General features: G+C 37.4%; 1 non-coding gene across 1 annotated transcript; it reads left to right on the top strand.

The window, feature by feature from the left end:
* Nucleotides 1–20,325: 20,325 nt before the first annotated feature.
* On the top strand, nt 20,326–20,432 carry LOC141681838 (small nucleolar RNA R71). Its single transcript, XR_012559266.1, has one exon. It is a non-coding gene; the product is annotated as a small nucleolar RNA R71 (small nucleolar RNA).
* Nucleotides 20,433–21,871: the final 1,439 nt, after the last annotated feature.

The raw sequence follows: 21,871 nt of genomic DNA, 5'->3' as shown, positions 1-21,871 counted from the left end.
TGCAGCTGACTGCAGAAAACCAAAAGCTGAGAAGAAACAAGCCTTGATCACAAAGAAGAAAAACTGAGATAATTCATCAGATTTGGATGATGGTGTTAACTATGCTCTTATGGAAAATACTGATACTGAGGTTGACAATGCTGAATTAAAGGTACCTCAAACCACCCTTGCTTTTGATATTGATGATATCCATGAATTAAGATTATTTCTTAAATCTCTGCATGTTAGTTGTAGGGGTCAAACCTTAGAGAATAATAGAATCAAGAGTCAAAACTCTGAGTTAATGAAAAGGAATGATCACCTAAAAATTGAGTTGCTTTCCATGCTAGAAATTCAAAAGAGATAATGTTGTTTATGTTAAAGAAAAACTGTTAGAAAAGCATGCTTATCTAGAAAAAGGAGTTAGCTAAAGAAAGAGAGGTTATTAAGCTTTGGACTAACTCTAGAAAATTTTAGAAAATGGTTATTGGGATCAAGATTAGGATATACAAATAGATCTAATTCTGATAATAACATTGAAAAAGAGACTGAGAAACTAAACCAGTAAATATTGATACTGAGGTTAAACTGAACAAGGTTCAGTTGAAGCCCATTAAGTTTAATTCAAGTGTTGATGTTGTTAAGTCAGTTAATGAGGTAGGTTCAACCTCATCACCTAAATCAAACTTAAATACTGATAAGAGTGAACAAGTTCACACAAGCTCAGTAAATATTGGTTTACTGACTCAGAAACAGCTTAAGCAAAAGCTGAAGGAATTACACATTAGAAACAAGGAGAAAAAGCCTAGAATAAACAGGAATGGCAAGGTAGGTGTTAATAAGAATGGTAATTATGTGACTGCTCCAAATTACCTAGAAAAACATGCTTGAACTGTGGTAGTACCAATCATCTTGATAATTCTTGTAGTAAAAATAAAAAGATAAATACTGTTCCTCCCAAATCAGAGTTTAGAAATTGAAAAATTAGATATAAACCACAAAGTCCTGGTTTTCATTGTCCTATTGTTTGGAACTCTATTTATACATGTAAAGAGTATCACAGTTTATGTTATGATTATTATGAACTGAAACCCTCTTTAAATAAAGCAAAATATGTTTCTGCATGTGTAAATACTGATAGTAAGAATTTTAACATAAACTCTGATATGAAGTCTTCTGCTGCATATGTTAACAAAATTAAAAAGCCCAAAGGATCCAAGCAAGTCTGGGTCCTTAAAAATACTAACTGATCTTAAATACTGATTGTAGGGTAACAGGAGAAATTCTCTAGTCTTGGACAGTGGATACTCAGTACATATGACTGGTTAAAAATCCCTGCTATCAGAGTTTAAGAAGAAAGTTGGCCCGAGTGTTTCGTATGGAGATGGCAACTTAGGAAAAATCTTGGGATATGGAAAAATCAAAATTGGGAATGTCATCATTGAAGATGCAACTCTGTTTGCTGGACTCAAGCATAATTTGATCAGTGTGAGTCAGATCTGTGACAAAGGTTACCATGTGAATTTCTATGAAGAACATTATGAAATTGTCAGTAAGTCCGATGGCAAGATTGCAATGCCTGGTGTAAGACATGGTAGTTTATATGAAGCCAGGGTCTCCATAAATACTGATGGATCAGAAGTTTGTCTACTTAGTAGAGCTTCTGTGGAAGACAACTGTAACTGGCATAAAAGACTTTCTCATCTCAATTTCAACAACATCAATGAACTTGTGAGAAAAGATCTTGTGAGAGGATTGCCCAATGTAGTATTTACTCCTGATGGCTTATGTGACTCTTGCTAGAAATCCAAGCAAAGGAAAACATCTTTCAAGAGTAAAACCAAATCCTCTATTCCTGAACCATATCATCTACTTCATATTGATCTCTTTGGTCCAGTCAATGTTATATCTATTTCCAAGAAGAGGTATACACTTGTAATTGTTGATGAATATACAAGATACACATGGGTGTACCTTTTTCACACCAAGGATGAATCTTCATCCATTCTTCTTGATCATGTGAGAGAACTGGAAAAAGGATCAACATACAAAGTGAAGATCATTAGAAGTGATAATAGAACTGAATTCAAGAACAGTTCTATGGAAGAGTTCTGCAAATATAAGGGGATAAAACAAGAATTTTCTGCTCCTAGAACTCTATAACAAAATGGAGTTCTCGAAAGAAAGAATTGAACTCTCATAGAAGCTGCAAGAACCATGCTAGAAGAAGCAAAATTGCCTACCTACTTCTGGGTTGAGACTGTGCAAATAACTTGCTTCATACAAAATGCAACACTGATCAACAGGAATCGTAAAACACCATTTGAGATGGTGAGAGGAAAGAAGCAAAATCTGAAGTACTTTCACATTTTTGGTTGCAAGTGTTTTATTCTCAAAACTCATCCATAACAGCTTACTAAATTTGATCTAAAAGCCGATGAAGGCATTTTTTGGTTATCCATTTTCAACAAAAGCTTACAGAGTTTACAATCTGAGAGCAAGAACTGTCATTGAATCCAATCATGTATCTTTTGATAACAAGAAAATTACAGGTCTAGAAGATGCAGATGACCATGATGAATTGAGATTTGAGAATGAAGTACCATATACTGAACAGTTAAATCCTGATACACTAACAAGTCCTGATACAGTAAATTTTGATATCACTCCAAGCTCTGATGATCCATATGATAGTGGAAATTCTGCAAATACTGAAGCACATGTCGAGGGGGAGCAACATGATTCAAATCCAGGGTATTCTTCAAGTGATTCAACTCAAGGAACATCAGTAAATAATTCATCAGACATTAATTTCTCAAACACTGATGAGTCAAATACTGATAGCAATGGGAATACTGATTCAGGGGGAGCATCAGGATATGATAGTGGTACAAGTCAAAGAAATAATAGAGAGTTCATGGATCAAGGGGGAGGTTCTTCTTCAAGAAGTCAACTTCCATCTGCAAGAAAATGGTCTAAGTCATACATACCTGACTTAATCATTGAAAATCCTGACAATGGTGTAAGAAAGAGGAAAGACACTCAAAATGAATGTCTCTATCATTATTTTTTATCTCAAAATGAACCAATGAAAGTGGAAGAATCTCTTCAAGATGCTGACTGGGTTACAGCAATGTAAGAGGAGCTTAATGAATTTGAAAGGAACAAAGTCTAGACTCTTGTGCCATGACCAAATAACATATCAGTTGTTGGTACAAAGTGGGTGATCAGAAATAAAACTGATAGTGAGGGCATTGTTACAAGAAATAAAACAAGACTGGTTGCAAAGGGTTATTCACAACAAGAAGGCATTGATTATTATGAGACTTTTGCTCCAGTTGCAAGGCTTGAGGCAATCAGAATTTTTCTAGCATATGCTGCTCACATGAAGTTTAAAGTGTTCCAAATGGATGTAAAGAGTGCATTTCTAAATGGTGAACTTGAAGAGGAATTTTATGTTAAACAACATCTAGGGTTCATTGATCCAAAATATCCAGATCATGTCTGCTTACTGAATAAAGCACTCTATGGACTAAAATAATCTCCAAGGACCTGGTATGAAACACTTGCTCTAAGAGCCTGGTATGAAACACTTGAAAGTGGGTAAGTAATTATTATTTGCTTACATATAGTAACTAATGACGTGCATATCTGTAATTGAGTATCTGTTTTATATTGAGAATAAAAGATTAGACAAGAGACTTTACTCTTGTGTGCCTAGATACGCGCATGATCATGCATGCGGTAGTAATTATTGCCCGGTTAACAAAGCGTCTCTTCTGTCTCTCCTTTCTCTCCTATATAAACATGCAATTCATCTCACAAATCATCGACTCTACTCTAAACATAACTTCTCAGCTTCTTCTTCTCAACCCAAAACATGAATAAAGATCAGTTTTTCACTCACTCTCGCGGAGGGGTTTACTACCTTGCTCACATCATGGTTGAGGGTCATATATAATATGACCTGTTTGGACTTCGAGTCCAAATCAACCAACAAATCTATCATCCTCAAGACATTCCAATGTCAGTATATGATGATCTTTCCTTTGAGCAACAGACCAATCTCCAGTTTTTCCAATTGGAGATAGCATTGGAAGAAGAATGCAACGCACAAGAGGCTATGCAGCGTCGTCTTCAAGCTCTGGAATTGCAAGATAATATAATATTGCTTGTATCCTCCATCTCACGAATTTATCATCGTAGAGCTATGAAGCAACACGAGGCTGTAAAGAAGCTGAAGACGGAATAGTTTCTAGGAATAAATTCTAGTATTTAGAAGTTATGACTATTTTATGATTCTGTTTTGTAGTCATCTTATATTATGAATGAAAATTTCTTTCTTAATGTCTCTTAAAATTATGATGCATGATTAATTGTTCCCCTATTCTTAAGCGTTTTATAAATTATGACTGTTCATCTTCTATTTTTCAATGCATGTTTAAATCTAAATACTTTGATAATGCATGTGAAATTGATTTCTACTTGAGTATCTATGAAAAACAGAAGAACAGATACAAGATATCAAGGAGCAATTGATGTCACAGAAGAAATTGATGAAAGGTTTAATTCTAATCTCATGAGAATTATGATATTTGAGTGTTCTTGTCTATCAAAATGCCTAAACAAAATACATGTTTCAAAAGTATGATATTATGGAACAGAGCACATTATTTGAAACGTTCTTTTTCTCTCAGGGGAAGTTGTCAAAACTCAATCAAAATATCATAAATCGTATATCTCAAATTTCTTCTTAACAATGAAACACTTGAATCCTCTCCTCAAGTGTTGCCAAAATCAAGTGACATGGTTTATAAAACTGTGCTCACCACCCGGGAACAACATCCAGTTGGTAAGAGGCTACATGCTGGGGTAGATCTTGATGACATCAACAAAAACACAGGGGTTTCATCAGTTTTTACTGAAGACCCTGTGATAGTATCAAATAACACATTCAAGTATCAGTTCTTTGCAAGAAGAACAAGGTTTAAGGCCATGGTACATGACAGTAACCTGGTCAAATCCTCTCTAATTTAAATGGAGGTTCACATAATTAGCGAACAACAGACTGTCATAACCACAGTTTCAACTGTGAGTTCAACTGAATCTTCAGATTCACAAGGTATAAATACTGATTTCACTTTATCAATATTTACTTTAAATACTGATTTTGTCTTATCAGCATTTATTATGCATGTTATAAATCCTGTTGGTATGATTATATCTAGACCTTATTTAAGAACTACCTCTAGTTGTATGACCACATATCACCTTTCTTTAGCCACCTCTTAATTCTGTAGGACTGAATATTTATCTGAGCCTTTTACGTGAGTTGTGTAAAAAGATTTAGAGAAAAACAAAATTAAAGAGAGGCAGGATCCTTACTAGCAAAAGGAGAGGTAGATGATAGTCAGGATTTATTAGTCCTTGTGAGCAAACTCTAACTATTGAAAGTTATGAGCTGTGTGAGTTAAAGGAGTAGTGAAACTACTTTAAAAGAATATAGAGATTAAGTGTTACTTGTTATATTTTGCATGTGCACAGAGTACTAATGAAACAGCTGCTGAACAACAGGCTGTTGACCCTCAGTTAAACTCTGATGTACCAAGTGTTGATAATCTCCCTGCAGGTCTAAATACTGATACTTTCCTATAGTCTATTCAATCTACTATTATACCACTTGTTGCAATCCCCATTTTTGTTAAAAAATAGTCTATTCACTCTGCTATTCCATCACCTGAAATTCTCCCCGTTGTTGCTGAAGATGTAGTGGCACAACAGTCCATTCATAAAGATCTATCCACTAGAGGGTCATGACAGCACTCCACAGGTACTGAGGTTTTGGAGATAAATCTTGAAGCTCCAGTTCATCTATCTATAATTTTTGAAGATGTGGAGCTAAATGCTGATGGTATGGAAGTTTATTAGGCATCTGAATCACATACCGCTTCAATTTCTGATTCTATCTTAAATGCTGAAGCTAGAGATGAAGTTCAACAGTTAATTCAAGATCCAGTTATAAGTAAAGAATCTAATAATGGTGAAGAAGCTGATACTTTAAATGCTCTTATAGATCCTGAGGATGATCTATTCTTCCCTAAAGATATGCCTAAACATGTGAGGCAATTGAAGCTGAAGGAGTTAGATGCTAAAAAAGCAGGATTATTTTGATGATATCTGGAATGCTAAATGGAAAGATGTTATATATCCTATTTTGAGAATTAATGTTATTGAACATCTGGAAATAGCTGAACAGAGAATTTAAAATCCTGACAAGCTGAATCATCTAAAACATCTACTCTGGTAGTAAGATCTTTGCATATAGCTCAAGAAGCAACTACTTCTCAAATCAATCGGATCAAAGAATCCTTGATTTCTTCAAAGCTGACTACTCATCAGGAAATTCAGAAGTAGATTGCACCAATTGTTGACAAACAGACTAAAATTAAAGCCGATCAGGCTAGATTGGAAGCTAAGCAAGATCAAATATTTGAACAACTTATAGAGGTACAGAATTCAACGGAGCTGATTTTTTCTCTACTATTTGGTGATGATGCCAAAAAGGGGAGAAGATTGTTAAATCTAAATGCAAGCAACTGACATTGACAAATGCTGATGATGAAAATCCCGATGGAGGTAATAAGGGGGGACAAAAGGATAGTGTAAGAAGAAGAGGTGAAGAGCTAGTTGGGATTGGTGGCTCATCAAAAGCTGTCACTAGGTCTCAATCTAGAGAAGGTGAAGAAAGTAGGAGAAGTGAAAGAAGAGTTCAATCTAAAAACTGACTGTAACTACAACAACTCAACAAACTCTGAAAGTCATAACTGCTGATGATCACCAAGGCATTCTGGAGATAGAAGCTGGTGCAAAAGTAAGTCAGTATCTTCAAACTCTGAAAGTAAAAGACAGAAAGATAACTCTATTCTACAAAGACCCAAAGATTCAAGTATTTGACTCTGAGGTGAGTAGAAGAATATTTGAGAAAGGAAATCCTGGATTTGATTTAGAACAACTAAGGAAAATGGATAAAGAATTCAAGAATTCTATAAAGACATCAAATACGGATGCTGCTGTTATCTCTCAAGATCCATATGAAGATGATCCTTCTAATAGACCAACCAAAGGGGTAGTCATAAGGGAGGTGAGTCAGGAAGATGCTTATAGACCTCTTAGGTCCCAAGATATCTTAACTGCTGACATGAGTCATAAGGGGAAAGAGAAGATGAGAGAAAAGTCCAAGCCTCCAAAGCCTAAAGCCATAGCTGTTGCCAAGAAGAAATTAGTATCTAAGGCAACTAAATCTCAAATACTGATAGATCTTGTCTATACAGTAGCTCAAGCTTTTGATACTGAAGAAATAGTTGAAGAAGAAAAAGTCAATCAAACTCATCAAAGAAGGAAGATTCATGGAGCTGACTGGGATGAAAAAATTAAAGTTAACCTCTGACATTGCTCAAGTTAATGAAGAAGAAAATGTTATTGTTCAACCAATCACAACCTCTGATACTACTCATGTCAATGATTCTTCAAACCCAATTCAAGCTGAGTTATCAAATCCTGATTTTGAAAACATAAACTCTGATAAGCTAGAACTTACTTTTGAAGAAAAGAAAAAGTTACTATGAGGAAGCAAGAAACCTGCACCTAGAAGAGATTCCTCCGAAACATTAAAGAAGATTTATAGTGAGAGTTCTCATGCTAGAAAACCTGGAATCACAAGTGGTCTGGGAAGGTTAAATATTGATATATCTATAGGCGATGCTTTGATTCTAAGGAAGCATGCCAATCTGACAGAAATTGGAGACAATATGATGCTTGAAGACTTATAGAAGATCATATCAGTACAAATTGTTATTGATCTTGATGGAGAGAAAATGATTTATTTTCTGGAGTCTGGGAGAAGATTAAGGTTGACTCAAGAACAATTAAGAGACAAACCATGGCAGAAATTAGAACTTGTTGCTACAATTCTTAAGGTAACCAATCTTGTAACTGCCAGATGGTCTGTATTTATAAAGAACCTGATATAGTTGAAGCAGAGAGGGATGTCTTACAAATCTAACTACATTCCGAAGTACACTGATAAAATTGAATATATTGTTGATATGCCTATTGGAGGAGCTAAGATAGAAATATGTCTAGGAAGATAAGTCTTAACTTTTAATCCTGATGGAAAGAAGATTGGGTTTCTGGAACTGGATGATCTATCTCTTGGAAATTCAAATCCATATGACCTCAGGTTTGCCATCCATCAGAATGATGAATCAATATATGAACTGAAAGAACATAAACAAAGGATGCAATGGTACTTGGATGTAATGGAAGAAAATCTGTTGAGGAAGTTTCTTGAAGAAGTTTAGGTTTGTGTTAAAGTTCAGAATGAAGAATAAAGTCTGATAATCACTGTCTGTAAGATTGTATATGATTATCTGATTTCTGCATTTAGATAGCTTTTTCATCGTCAATTAGAACTTATACATATTTACATAATGCACAAGTTGGGGGGAGATTGTTAGATATAATTGATGATATCAGGAGATAAACTATCAGGAGTTAATATCAGGATTTACTAAAGGTGACATCATCAGTATTTGTTATCAATACTTGATGATCAGCAGTTGATGTCATCAAGGTTTAGTCACATCAATAGATATTCAAGAAGGAAAGGGAAACAGAAATTCAAGGCGGTGAAGGCCTTTATCTCAGAAGCAATCATACATATATATGTATATTAGGTTTCCTTATTATAATAGAATAGGATTCCTTATTGATTGTGTAATTGTGCACTATATAAGCACAAATTAGGTTTACACTATATGTGTTGTCACGAATTACTATATCTTTTATATAACCTAGCAGCTCTCAAGGATAAATATTCATCCTTTGAGAGAGTACTTGTGTAACAGTTTTTATCAGATTAATATAAAAACTGTTGGTTCTGTTAAAGTTTTAATGAATTGCTTGCATAAACTGTATTCACCCCCCTCTATAGTTGATTACTGACCTAACATGCTTCATCCAAATGATTAGTGAAAATGTCAGCTAATGGTTTTCTGTTGGAAAAAAAATAAGCTCAATAGTACCATTTGCAGCATATTCTCTAATAAAATGGTACCTTACATCAATGTGCTTTGTTCTAGATTGATTAACTGGATTAGCAACGATACAAATAGCACTAGTATTGTCACACATAATTGGAATTTTGTGTAACACTAGGCCATAGTCCATTAGCTTATTTCTAATCTAAAGCACTTGAGCACAGAAACTTCCAGCAACTATGTATTTAGCCTCAGCTGTGGAAGTTGACATAAATTGTTATTTCTTACTATACCAGGATACAAGTCTTTGTCCAAGAAATTGATAGCTTCCACTAGTGCTCTTCCTGTCAACCCTGCATCAAGCAAAATCTGCATCTGTGTATCCAACAACTTCAAATCCAGTTCCCTTAGGATACCACAATCCCAAGTTTGGTGTTCCATTTAAGTATATGAAAATTATCTTCACAACCATCAAATGCGATTCCTTAGTATTGGCTTGAAATCTTGCACACAGACACGTTGCAAACATAATGTCTGGTCTACTAGCAGTCAAATACAATAAAGACCTAATCATTCCTCTTGAACCTGAAATGTGTACACTTTTTTCCTTTTTATCTTCATCTAACTTTGTAGCTATAGACATAGGTGTTGATGCAGGTGAATAATCAACCATTCCAAATTTCTTCAATAAGTCTTTAACGTACTTGGTTTGGCTGATATGAAGATTCCATCACTTCTTTAACTGACTTGAAGTCCAAGAAAGTAACTTAATTATCCCATCATGATCATTTCATATTCACTCTGCATGGATCTTTAGAATCTTTGACATAATTTTCATTTTTAGAACAAAAATGATATCATCCATATAGATTTGAACTAGGATCATATCGCCACCATGCTACTTATTGAATAGAGTATTGTCAATTGCTTCTCTCGTGAATCCATGTTTTAGCAAAAATTATGAAAATATATCATACCAAGCTCTAGGTGCTTGCTTTAGTCCATAGAGAGCCTTTAGAAGTTGGTAAATAAAATCTGGAAATTCAGGATCTTCAAAGCCAGGTGGCTGCTGCACATAAACTTCTTCTAACTCACCATTAAGGAATGCACTTTTTTCATCTATTTAATACACTTTGAAATTTAAGTGTGCAGCAAATGCTAGAAAGATCCTTATCGCTTCAAGTTTTGCAACTGGAGAAAAAGTTTCATCATAACCAATTCCTTCTTCCTGTGAGTAGCCTTTTGCAACCAACCTTGCTTTGTTTCTGGTTACAATTCCATTTTCATCCATTTTGTTCCTGTACACCCACTTTGTTCCAATTATGCTTCTGTTCTTTGGTGCAGGAACCAACTTTCAAACCTTGTTTTTTTCAAATTGATTTAGCTCTTCTTGGATTGCAGATATCCAGTCAGGATCAAGTAGAGCTTTCTCAATTTTCTTGGGCTCAATTTATGACGGAAAGCATGCATATATACATTCATTATTAGTTGCACTTCTAGTCCTCACACCAGAATTTGGGTCACCAATAATGGCATCTCTTGTGTGACTCCTATCCCATTTTCTGGTATGATTTTGTTGACTTGAATTTTCTGCATTTTCTTCACCATTGGCATGACTTGCACAACTTTCTTCTCTTTCTCCCCCTGAGATTGTGCTATCAAATTTAGGTGTATGAGATGAGTTTTGATTCTCATTATTCACTTGCTTAGTTGACTCTTCATTCATTCTGTTGCTTGTGTTGATCTCGGCTTCATCTTCAGAATCATTATCAATTTTGATATTTTCAAACTTAAGGGCTTCAGCTTCATTCTCATCAAGACATTCCAAGCCTGGACACTTGTTACCATCAAAAGTCACATTTGTGCTTTCCATAATTTTCTTTTGTTTAAGCACATAAACTCTGTAGGAAATTCTTTCTAATGAATATCCCAGAAAAATTGCTTCAAAAACTTTAGAGTCAAATTTTCCCACATATTCAGAGTTATTTTTAGAACAAAACACTTGCTTCGAAACACATTCATATGTTTCACAACAGGCTTCCTTTTTTATAAGATTGGGTAGGGTGACTTGCCGAGATTTTTGTTGATGAAGTATCTGTTTTGAGTGTAGCATGCAATGTTGATAGCTTCTCCTCAAAAACTTGTTTGCAGGTTGGCATCTTAAAGCATTATTCTAGTAGCCTCAACCAAAGTTCTATTCTTCCTTTCAACTACTGTTAGGGCGAAAACACGCGCTAAAATTCACGCAAGTATACGCATTCGCAAGTAATATAAAATTCTTTCTAGTTCGTTCCCACAAAGACTCTTTTGGTTAACTTTAAGACTTATGCACTTATGCAACAATGATATGGTTATTATTCAATGCTAAGACGAATAACAAATTGAGATTGTTTATAACTAAGATATCAACTAACATGCAATTAACTACGAGAATAAAAAGGTTGATTTACTATATAAGACAAATATGAGATTCTAACTTCATTAAATACTTCATTCAAAGTTATTGTTTTTAACCTTAACATGCAATGGTGATGACAACTAATCAGATAACACGAAACTGATAAACGCCAACTTTTGTTGCACGAATACCATACTACCAGACATCCATAAAAGAGATAGAAGTCGAATAGACACCAAGTATGTTGAGACCTTATATGTCTATAGAATTTGACAACACAAAGGTTTAATGCGCAAGTTATCTATCGTGATTACATAGGGCAAGTAAAATGGTTAAAATTACCTATGAATCATACATAATAAATACATGAACCTATGCTGGCATGGCAAGTTCTAAACCTCTAAATTCACTATCGCTTCATTAGAGATTAACACGCTATCTTATATGTTCGCGACGCACGTAAGACGAATAAGCACAACCAATACTAGGATATCATACAATAACCATACACTAAGATATCGAAAAAAGATTAACTATTGAAATCCATAAATAAATCCGTTAGAACCCCATGAAAATAATTAGTTCATAACCGAACTCATCATAACTCTGGGTTCCGATGAAAGCATGGTATAATAAACTAGGTCTTTATAAAATGAATAATAAACAAAGTACATAATCCATAGTAATAGGTTCAACAAACAAGAAATGAGCATCCAAGATTACAACTTAAAACAAAGAATTACAAGAATAAACTAGATCCTTTTCGCCTTCGTTGAATTGTGCTATAGGTCTTCTCGTCATCTTCTCCTTAAGCTCTCTAATAAAAAACGTCTTCAAATAATCTTTATATAGCATCCCAATTAATCCAGATGCCTAGAAAATCCATCTTCTATTTGCAACAGGATTCTGAAGTCCCGACCTGGCGCGGCCACGTGCTACACCAGCGGGCGCGATGCATCTCTGACAAACGGTGTGGGCGCGCGCTAGCACAGCGCGGGTGCGCTGCCCTTCTGGAAAAAATGAATTGCTTTTGTTTTATTGTTGGTTTCTGATGGTGATCAACACACGAACATCCGAGGCACCTTCCTAACACCAATTTAGCATCAAAATAACGCTAAACCTCATCCTTCCTCCAACTATGCCTGAAATGCAAAAACACTACGAAACATATTAAAAACACAAATAACTTGAGTACAAAACACCAATTTGAAGCTTTATGAAGAGCTATAAGTGGATATAAATGCCACTTAACATACCCCCAAACTTGAAACGATGCTTGTCCTCAAGCATAAACAGACTCAAAGAACAAGAAATAAAAATGCATGAATGCAATCTACATGATTGCAATCGATCCCAATAGAATGACTTAGCCAACCAACAAGCAACATCTCAACAAATGCATTTATTCGCACAAGTTCAATCAAATCCCATAAATCAACTCATAAACTAGAAACGTGCATATGTGCAATTGCTTAACAGATATACTATCGCAACTAGATCAATAACCATAACTCACCACTCATTAAGGCAATCACAAGGTTATAAATAGATTAAACGCTAAACTCAAAATGACTTATAACACTTCAATTTTATTTATCGGAGTTATACATGGATCCATGCTTTTATTGCTAACACATAACATCACATATATGCTTATTTGATCGTGCAATGAGTGAGGTCCACAAAAGACTTATGCAATAATACCCATGTAGCGAGCGTTAGGTTAGTGGATCCTAGACTATAAAAGCCTTAGGTCACTAGGCATAAAGTCCCCTAAGAACTTAATAACTTGAGTATTAAAGAGCCCACTCCTGATCAATTATACATAACACAATTTTCTTTCTTTTTCTTTTTATTTTTTTCAATTTCTTTTTTTTTTCAATTTCTGAGCGAGTGCATTTCGCTCCATCTCGCTCAACCCTAGACTACTCATATAAAATGAGCCGGCTACTAGCCATTTGACACCTAGCCACAACTAGCATTGAAATCCTATATTTTTCTCCAATTTTTTAAAAATCCATGTTATTTTACCATTAAAAGAATATCATGCATTCTAATTATAAACATGTGATTAAACCTCGACAAACAACAAACCATGATCATGATCTAGCATGCAAGCAACCTATAAGACTTAGTGAAAAAAATTGCTTCTAGCATGTAAATCAACTCGATAGGACTTAATATTCCTATATACGACATCACCACACTCGCATCAATATCACAAATCAATCGGCAAATTAAACTATGGGATCATGTTATAATGTAAATGCATGGAACTATATGGAACATACTAACATGCAAAATAAAAAAACTATATGACCAATATACAACTATATGAACTAAACTATCATGAATATGCAAACTATATGGATTCATACAAACATATTCCTTAAACTATGACTTCCAAGCTTAAAATTTTCATTGTCCTCAGTGAAGGAAATAGTAAGGAATCTGGAATACCTCACCAAAGACTGGCCACTGGATGTCAACTCTCATGGCTCTAAAAGCTGTCCCCAACACCTGGGTGAGATCATATGCAAACCTACTATGGATGTCACGCATCGCATCCATCCTCCTCGCCAAGCGCCTATACCGCGCTGAACCCAAACCAGCACTGTCATCTGCTTCCTGTTGCTGCTACGATTATGAAGGACCGGCCTCACCCAACTGGTGTCTTCATGCTGCTTTACTGGCCTGAGTCGTACCACCTGCATAAGACTGATCAGCGGGCCGTCCATCTGGCAAGTGATCATATGAATAACAGAGCCCCTTCAGATCAGGCTTCCCACCGTACTATTCCTGCATACTCAACAGTGTAGAACTGTCAATAGGGGTACTAGGAAGCTAAATATGCTCGTGTGCGGGACAATGAACTCCAACCGCCATACACAGCTTCGTCACAATCGACGCATAGGGAATATAACCCGTAGTGCTCCCACGAAGAAACCTCAGAATACCCTGATAAATCACTGACCCGAGATCCACATAATCTCCCTGAAGAATACCCCACAATAATCGTGCACGCTCCACAGTGGCATCATGCACTTGAGAAGATGGCATGATATTGGCACAAATAAAGAAATTTCATGCACGTGCAAACATGTTCATGCACGAAGCAGGGAAAGTGGCATACTCGTTCGTGCCCCTCTTGAACTTCTAGTGAGTCTCAGGCACACACAATGTAGCAACAATCAAATCCAAGTTAAAATTATCCCCCAATTTCGTATTCCAATCCTCCTGCTCTGGCCTCCTCTCGAGCTGGTTGATCACCCTCCGAATAGCCTCAGCACTGTAGTCTACTGTCAACCCCCTCACCACAGAATAACCGTTCTTATCAGCCTTCGCGTTCACGCATAAATCGCGAACAACACTCATGGGCATAGCAGCAGGTGCCTCACAAAAAGAAACCCAACCCATATCCAAAATCATCTCAAGAAACTAGCCATCCTTATCGGATGGCAGAAATCCTCTCTCCTTGGCTATCGGCTTCGTTAACAACCTCGCATACTCCATTTTAACCTCCGGAGTAACAAACCTAGGCCTCGTGCCACCAACACACGAAGAATCGGTGGTACTGCAGCTAACTTGGGTTCGTTGTCTTTTTGGAGCCATTGAAAGCAAATAAGTATTTGAGAAAAGAGAAGTGTATAAGAGAGATTTGTGTGTTTGAGAATTGAGAGGTGATGGAGAAGATTGTGTATAAGTGTATGTATATATAGGGAATTAGGAATTAGTTTTGGAAAAGAAGTGGGATTTGATTATAGGAATAATGAGAATAATGGGGTGATTGGAATTGATTTGGAGAGGGAAATATGGAAGTGGAGGGAGGTAAATTCGGCTGGGATTGATTTTGTGTTTGAAATTTTCATTTTTCTAATTTTTTTTCAGGTTTAGGGAGCCAGCGCGGGCGCGCCGTGCTACTGTAATTCCAGTATGGCCGCCCCGCATACCAGCGTGGGTGCGCGCAGCTACTGGAAGATCAGCGTGGCCGCCCCGCTTCTCAGCACGGGCATGCCGTGCTACTGCAGTTGGCACTGAATTTTTCCAATTTTCTGATTTTTTTGTAGTTTTCTCCTTATTTTCTTCTTCCTCTTTCTACTAATGTACAACAAACTTGGGTTGCCTCCCAGAAAGCGCTTGTTTTACGTCGTTAGCTTGACGTAGAATTTCCAAGATCAAGTTGCCAACAAAAGGGCACTAACCACCTCACAGTTTGCCATATCCCCATAGTTATGCTTCAATCGTTGTCCATTTACCTTGAATGCTTGGCCTGGATCATTCTTAAAAATCTCCACCGCTCCATGTGGAAACACAGTTTTGACAACAAACGGCTCTGACCACTGCGACTTCAGTTTTCCAGGAAAAAGATATAGAGGAGAGTTGAACAAAAGAACTTGTTGCCCCGGCATAAATGATTTGAGCACTAGACCTCTATCGTGCCACCTCTTGACTTTCTCCTTATATATTTTGTTGTTCTCATATGCTTGAAGTCGAAACTCGTCGAGTTCATTCAATTGAAGCACCCTCTTCTTACCAGCTGCATCAATATCAAGGTTTAATTTCTTCAAAGCCTAATACGCTTTGTGCTCTAACTCCACAGGAAAATGACATCCTTTCTCATAAACCAACTGAAACGGTGACATGCCTAGTGGAGTCTTGAATGTTCTTTGATACGCCCAAACAGCTTCATCAAGCTTCAAAGACCAGTCCTTCCTTGATGGACACACAACTTTCTCTAAAATACGCTTGATCTCTTTTTTAGATACCTCGGCTTGACCATTAGTATGAGGATGGTAAGCTGTAGCAATGGGATTATTCACATTATACCTTTGCATCATAGCAGTGAACTTGTGATTGCAGAAATGCTATCCCTCGTTACTGATAATGACTCTTGCAGTCCCAAATCTTGTGAATATCTGCTTGTGAAGAAAATTTAGCACTACCTTCGCATCATTAGTCGGCAAAGCTTTGACTTTCACCCATTTCGAGATATAATCAACTACCAACAAGATATATTGATTATTGCAAGATGAGACAAATGGCCCCATAAAGTCAATTCCCCAAACATTGAAGACCTCAACCTCGAGAAGCACATTAAGAGGCATCTCATCCCTCTTGGACATATTACCAACATGTTGGCATCGATCACATTTCAAAATGAACTGATGAGCATCCTTAAACAAAGTCGGCCAAAAGAATCCTGCTTGAAGGATATGAGCTGCTGTCTTTTCTCCACCATAGTGGCCTCCATAAACAGTCGAATAGCAGTCTCGCAAGATCCCCCCCCCCATTTCGCTATACGGAATACATCTCCTGATGATTCGGTCAGCTCCTTGCCGAAACAGGAACGGCTCATCCCACATGTACCACTTCACTTCATGAAGAAACTTCTTCCTTTAAGCATAAGTCAAGTCTGGAGGCATAACGTTGCTCACAAGGTAGTTCACGATATCTGCGAACCACGGTTCTTCTGCTTGCACCCCAAACAACTGCTCATCGGGAAAAGACTTATTTATCAAAGATTTATCCTGTGAAGTTGCACTTGGATCCTCTAAACAAGAGAGATGATTAGCGACTTGATTCTCCATACCTTTTATATCCTTGATCTCCAATTCAAATTCCTGAAGTAAAAGAACCCATCAAATCAATCTAGGCTTCGAGTCCTTCTTCGAGACGAGATAACGAATAGCAATGTGATCAGTGAAAACTGTCACCTTCGTCCCAAGCAAATAAGATCGGAACTTCTCAAAACCATAGACAATGGCCAACGGTTCTTTCTCACTAGTAGTGTAGTTCAGTTGAGCACCATTTAGGGTCTTACTAGCATAGTACACCACATGAAATATGTTGTTCTTCCTTTGTCCAAGAACCGCTCTAACTGCATAATCACTTACATCGCACATCATTTTAAAAGGTTCATTCCAATCAGGTGCAGTTATGATAGGCGCCGTTATCAAACTCTTCTTTAAGCTCTCAAAAGTAGCTAGACACTCGTCATTGAACTTGAAAGGGACATCTTTCTCTAGAAAATTGCACAATGGCTTGGAAATTTTAGAGAAGTCCTTGATGAAACGCCTATAGAAACCCACATGACCAAGAAAACTGCGAATTCCTTTAACAAAAATTGGTGGGGGAAGGTTTTCAATGACCCCCACCTTGGCTTTGTCCACTCAAGACCCTTACTAGAGACCTTGTGCCCAAGAATGATGCCTTGTCGCACCATAAAGTGACATATCTCCCAATTAAGAACCAGATTGGTCTCAATGCACCTTTTCAGCACTAAACCAAGATTGTGCAAGCATTCATCATAAGAAGTTCCAAAGGCAGAGAAGTCATCCATGAACACTTCTACGTTATTTCCAATCATATCAGAGAAGATAGCCATCATACATCTCTGAAATGTGGTTGGTGCACCACATAGCCCAAAATAAACTCTTCTGAAGGCGAAAGTACCAAAAGGACATGCGAAAGTAGTCTTCTCTTGATCTTCTGGAGCAATACAAATATGATTATAACCCGAATAGCCATCCAGAAGACAGTAGTACTCATGCCCAGCCAATCTATCAAGCATCTGATCAATAAAAGGAAGAGGGAAGTGATCTTTCCTTGTAGCTTTGTTCAGCTTCCTGTAATCCATGCAAACTCTCCACCCCGTGACTGTTTGAGTAGGAATAAGCTCATTATTTTCATTAGCAACCACGGTGATACCTCCTTTCTTCGGTACACACTGAATTGGGCTCACCCAAGAACTGTCAGAAATGGGATAGATGATCCCTGCATCTAGCCACTTGAGAATTTCCTTCTTCACCACCTCTTTCATGATCGGATTTAGCCTTCTCTTTTGCTCAACAGTAGGCTTGCTTCCTTCCTCTAGCAGAATTTTGTGCATATAATAAGAAAGGCTGATTCTCTTGATATCTGCTATAGTCCATCCAATTGCCGATTTGAACTCTCTAAGAATTCTCAAAAGCTTTTCCTCATCACTACCTGAAAGGTCAGATGCAATAATAACAGGCAAAGTAGATGTATCACCTAAAAATGCATACCTCAAGTATTCAGGTAAAGGCTTAAGCTCAAGTGTAGGAGCTTCCTCAATAGATGGCTTGAGGCGCTTTGGAGAATTTTTCAGCTCTTCCAATCTAAGAGATTCAAAAGGTATTTCCAATCTTCGCTTCCAAGGAGAAACATTCAAATTATGTAATTGCTAATCACTTTCATCATCTTCACTATCGGAATCCCCCATTAAGGCTTTCTCTAAGGCATCTGATTTTAGCATATGATCCAGTTCTGAAGTAACCACAGATTCGACCAACTCCACCTTAAAGCACTCATCTTCATCAGTAGGAAAATTTCATGGCATTAAAAACATTGAAGGTCACATCCTGATCCTGAACTCGCATAGTGAGCTCACCCTTCTGCACATCAATCAAGGTTCGACCAGTAGCCAAGAAAGGTCTTCCCAATATTATGGAAATCTTCGTATCTTCCTCGAAATCAAGAATTACAAAATCAGCAGGAAAGATGAGTTTGTCCACCTTGACCAATACATCCTCCACAATGCCTCGTGGATATGTAATAGAGCGATCGGCCAACTGCAAGGATATATATGTAGGCTTTGGATCAGGTAGACCCAACTTCTTGAAGATAGACAAAGGCATCAGATTGAAGTTAGCTCCCAAGTCATACTAGCATTTATCGAATGACACTTTTCCAATGGTGCAAGGAATAGTGAAGCTTCCAGGATCTTTAAGCTTCAGAGGTAACTTTTGTTGCAGCACAACGCTGCATTCCTCCGTGAGAGCAACGGTCTCTAAGTCATCGAGCTTCACTTTCCGAGAGAGAATACCTTTCATGAACTTCGTATAACTAGGCATTTGTTCAAGAGCTTCAGCGTAAGGTATGTTGATGTGAAGTTTCTTGAAAACTTCTAAGAACTTAGCAAATTGCTTATCCAGCTTTTGCTTCTGTAGCCTCCTAGGAAAAGGAGGTGGAGGATAGACCTGTTTTTCCCCTGTATTACCCTGAGGAGGAGTGTTGACATCAGCTTTCTTCCTTGGTTCCACTTCTGCTTCCTTTTGCGCATCTTCCTCAGCCACAACTTCAGATTCTGGAACTTGAGATTTTTCGGGACTCGCAACCTTGCCAGACCTCAATATAATTGCCTTAACCTGCTCCTTAGCTTCCCTCTTGCCTGGAACTTCAGTGTTACTAGGGAGTCTACCAGGTTGTCGATTCATCAAGGCATTGACAATCTGCCCAATTTGATTCTTCAAGGTCTTGATAGAAATAGCTTGACTCTTGCACATAAGCCTCAACTCTTCCAATTCAGATTTTTCATTAGATTGCGGTAGCTGCTGAAGTTGGAGTTGTTGCCTTGGTGCATATTGCGGTTGTTGAAAACCAGGAGGGTTATATTGCTTTGCTGTATATGGATGATAAGGTTGTTGCACCGCATTCTGATTATTGCTCCATTTGATGTTATAATGATTGCGGTTGTTGGGATGATAAGTTGCTGGAGCTGGTTGCTGCGGCCTCTGGAAGTTGCTCATAAACTGAGCTAATTCACTAGAAATAGCACACTGCTCAGTCTCATGTGCCCCCGCACAAAGTTCATAAACACTAGAGATTTGATTCACTCCTTAATTATCCAAAGAATCCACTTTCATCGTCAAAGCTTAAAGTTAAGCAGCTATAGCAGTAGCTGTATCCACTTCCAGAACTCATGCTACCTTGCCTTGCGGCATTCTCTGTGTTGGATTCTGGTATTCATTAGCAGCCATTAGCTCAATCAACTCATAAGCTTCATCATAGCTTTTTGCCCATAAGGCTCCACCTGACGCTGCATCGAGCATGGGTCTAGACTGTGTGCCCAACCCATTGTAGAAACAATTTATGATCATCCAATCAGGCATGCCATGGTGAGAGCACTTCCTAAGTATCTCTTTGTAATGATCTCAAGCCTCACACAAAGATTCTCCAGATTGCTGCACAAACTAAGTAAGAGCATTCCTGATTGTAGCTGTGTTCGCTATATGGAAGAATTTAGTGAGAAACTTTTGAGAAAGATCCTCCCACTTGGTGATCGAACCGGCTGGTAGAGAATGTAACCAGCACTTAGCTTTATCCCTCAGAGAGAATGGAAAAGGCTCAGCTTAATAGCATCTTCAAACACCCCATTGAACTTGAAAGTGTCACAGATCTCGATAAAATCCCTGATGTGCATGTTGGGATCTTCTATATGAGAACCCCCAAACTGAACTGAATTCTATATCATCTGAATCGTGCTTGACTTGATCTCAAAGGTGTTAGTCGAGATGACTGGACTGATAATGCTAGACTGAATATCATTGATCTTAGGCTGAGTATAGTCCATGAAAGCCTTCGGATTTTCTGCTTGATCTCCCATCTCAATTAGTGCTTCTTCCTCAACTTTCTCTACTTCTTCAAAAACTTTCTGAGGTACTACAACTTCTTCCTCGGCTTGATCCAGTGTTCTCTTGCGAGACCGAGAACGCGTGTTGGTGAGACTGCGTAGTTGTATAAATAGTTACGTGATAACTCAACACAATAACAACACTAGAACAAAACATGTTTATAATACTACGACTACACAAGAAATCAGAAGGAATGAAGGCAGGGCAAATACAAAGAATCAAAAGATTAGAAGAAAGCTTGAAGTCTGTTTACAGGTCATTGAAAGAAGTTCATTAATATGAACATGCCTCAGTGAAGAATAAAGGTTAAAGACTTTTAGGATTTCAGAAATGTTGAAGATTCAGTATATAAGTGCTGCCAGAAGATTTCAGTGTATTGGCATTGATTGAAGATAGACAGAGTATGAAGCATAGGTGTGGCACCCTCCAAACCCGAGTCAGAAGTTTGGGATCCACAATACATACACCATATATATATAAACCTTCTTATAACAAAAATAAAGATAATAGTAATATGCAGTGACCCTACTTACCAACATCCACGGATCGCAACAGGTTAAATTATGCACACAAGCCACACACACACACACTTATATTACAAACTTTCAAATCCCAATTATTCAAACTTACAACTGAATATTAAAATTTTTTTATAACTTCTCAAACTTAAACTATCACAAAAGTCTTCAGTTAACTTATTCCACTCAACCTAGAATCCTAGCTCGCACACTAGATTGGGGATCCGCGCTACCAACAAGTTCCTTCTTAACTGGAAAGTAACATAAACAGAATCGCACAAATGAGCTAACTAGCTCAGCAAGTCACTTTGACAATACTGAGATTAAATAATGATCAAGTGGAATGAATTAAGGTATCAAGTTTATGGCTAAGCAATGATTTAGAATTGGACATTTAACTTTTATTTAAAAAAAACAAGGTTAGGCTGCTGATCAGTCACGCACTAACCCCGAGAAAGGCACACAACTCTGCTCTAATTACTGGATCCAAGGCTCACATTGGCG

The sequence above is a fragment of the Apium graveolens genome, chromosome 1 (assembly GCF_009905375.1).
Source record: "Apium graveolens cultivar Ventura chromosome 1, ASM990537v1, whole genome shotgun sequence".
Lineage (NCBI taxonomy): Eukaryota > Viridiplantae > Streptophyta > Magnoliopsida > Apiales > Apiaceae > Apium > Apium graveolens.
Note: the sequence above shows the minus strand (reverse complement) of the source record. Positions and strands in the feature narration are given on the sequence as shown.